This window comes from Entelurus aequoreus, linkage group LG18, assembly GCF_033978785.1.
Source record: "Entelurus aequoreus isolate RoL-2023_Sb linkage group LG18, RoL_Eaeq_v1.1, whole genome shotgun sequence".
NCBI lineage: Eukaryota > Metazoa > Chordata > Actinopteri > Syngnathiformes > Syngnathidae > Entelurus > Entelurus aequoreus.
The window spans coordinates 12725299-12727495 of record NC_084748.1 but is presented as its reverse complement, the minus strand read 5'-3'; the positions used below and the strand labels follow the sequence as shown (position 1 = coordinate 12727495).

At 37.6% G+C, this 2197-nt stretch overlaps 1 protein-coding gene across 1 annotated transcript in view; it reads left to right on the top strand.

Annotated features, from left to right (window-relative positions):
- The window catches only part of LOC133633816 (proline-rich protein 18-like), a 3564-nt gene extending 1636 nt beyond the window's left edge, over positions 1-1928 (top strand). The window contains exon 1 of the mRNA XM_062026536.1: positions 1-1928. This exon is cut by the window's left edge and continues 1636 nt beyond it. The gene's annotated coding sequence lies outside the window, so the exon portion shown is untranslated.
- The last annotated feature ends 269 nt before the right edge of the window (positions 1929-2197 follow it).

Below are 2197 nucleotides of genomic sequence, written 5' to 3'. Positions count from 1 at the left end.
TTTCTTCCTAGGGGCGCAACAGCGCAATTTTGAGTTTTGGGGTTTGTTTTTTTCTATTAGATCACAATTTACGCCAGTCCTGATGTGTGTGTCCAATTTGGTGAGTTTTGAAGCATGTTAAGGGGGTCAAATTACAGCTCAAAGAGGCGGCGGTATAATAATAAAACACAAGAAATTCAATAGGGTCCTCTGTCCCAAAGGGACTCGGTCCCTAACTAGAACAGCCAAATAGCTAAAACTAGAATGCATATATCTAAAAAAAAGGCTTTTTAAAAAGAAGGGTTTTAAGCCTTTTTTAAAAGCATCCACAGTCTGTGGTGCCCTCAGGTGGTCAGGGAGAGCGTTCCACAGACCGGGAGCGGCCATTTTTCGTAGCTTTGTCCTTGGAGGTTGGAGGAGGTTAGCCTGTGCGGAGCGGAGGTGTCGTGTGGAGGATTTGGGGGTGAGCAGTTCTTTGAGGTAGAGGGGGGCATTCCCATGGAGGCACTGGTGGGTTAGTAGGGAGACTTTGAATTCAATCCTGAGTGGAACAGGAAGCCAGTGAAGGGATTTGAGAGTTGGTGTGGTAGAGCGGCCGTGCCAGCAACTTGAGGGTTCCTGGTTCGATCCCCGCTTTCGCCATCCTAGTCACCCCCGTCGTGTCCTTGAGCAGGACACTTTACCCACCTGCTCCCAGTGCCACCCACACTGGTTTAAATAGAGCTTAAAGATGTACATAATGGGATTCACTATGTAAAGCGGCTTTGAGTCTCTAGATAAAAGCGCTATATAAATATCATTCACACTCACTTTTATTTTGTAAGAAAAAACAAAAACACATTTGAAGACCACACCGAGTGTCATCTTTGTGAGAAAGTGTACTGTCATTAGTTATTACAGGGGGGTCCAAAGTGCGGCCAGGGGGTCTATTTATTGTTTTAATTGGTTTTACCCTTTAAAATCGTTTTTAATCATATTTATTTTTTTTTAATTGTTTTTATATTGGTTTTATATTTATTTATTTTGTTTTTATTCAGTCATTGCTGGAGCTAAGCATAGTATTTGAATCTTTTTTTTTTAAATTATTTTTGTGCAGCACTCTGGAAACATTGTTGTTGTTTAAATGTGCTATATAATTAAAGTGGATTGGATTGTATTGAAAAAAATAAAATAACATTAAAAATGTAAGGAAAAAAAGGGGCAAAAAGATGTAATGTAATGACAAAAAGCTGACATTTTGATACTAATAACTATTAATAAAATTTGTCACTTATAACGCAAAACTGACTACGTTCAAGGTTTGGAATTGGGGGTTAAATCCCCAAAAATGATTCTCGGGCGCGGCCACCGCTGCTGCTCACTGCTCCCCTCACCTCCCAGGGGCTGATCAAGGGTGATGGATCAAATGCAGAGAATAATTTCGCCACACCTAGTGTGTGTGTGACAATCATTGGTACTTTAACTTTTACTTAACTTAATTGGTTTTACCCTTTAAAATAGTTTTTAATCATATTTTTTATTTTTATTGTTTTTATATTGTTTTTATATTCATTTATTTTGTTTTCATTCACTCATTGCTGGAGCTAAGGATAGTATTTTAATTTTGTTTTTATTATTTTTGTGCAGCACTTTGGAAACATTGTTGTTGTTCAAATGTGCTATATAAATAAAGTGGATTGGATTGGATTGAAAAAAAAAAAATAACTTAAAAAATGTAAGGAAAAAAAGGGGCAAAAAGACGTAATGTAATGACAAAAAGCTGACATTTTGATACTAATAACTATTAATACAATTTGTCACTTATAACGCAAAACTGACTACGTTCAAGGGTTGGAATTGGGGGTTAAATCACCAAAAATTATTCCCGGGCGTGGCCACCGCTGCTGCTCACTGCTCCCCTCACCTCCCAGGGGGGTGATCGAGGGTGATGGGTCAAATGCAAAGAATAATTTCACCACACTTGTGATCATTGGTACTTTAAGTTTAACTAAAACTGACTACGTTTTTTAATATATGATTCTGTTTGTCGCTTTTTTTTTTCGCATAATAAAAAAATATTAAAAATTTCCCCCAAATACTTAAGACTTTTCAAAATTGTTTCAAAATTACATCACGTTTTTTTTGCTCTTTCTTTCTACATTTTTACGACAACAACATTGAAGTAACCCCCGGGCCGCACTTTGGACACCCCTGCCTTAAATGGTCAATTTACGGTATT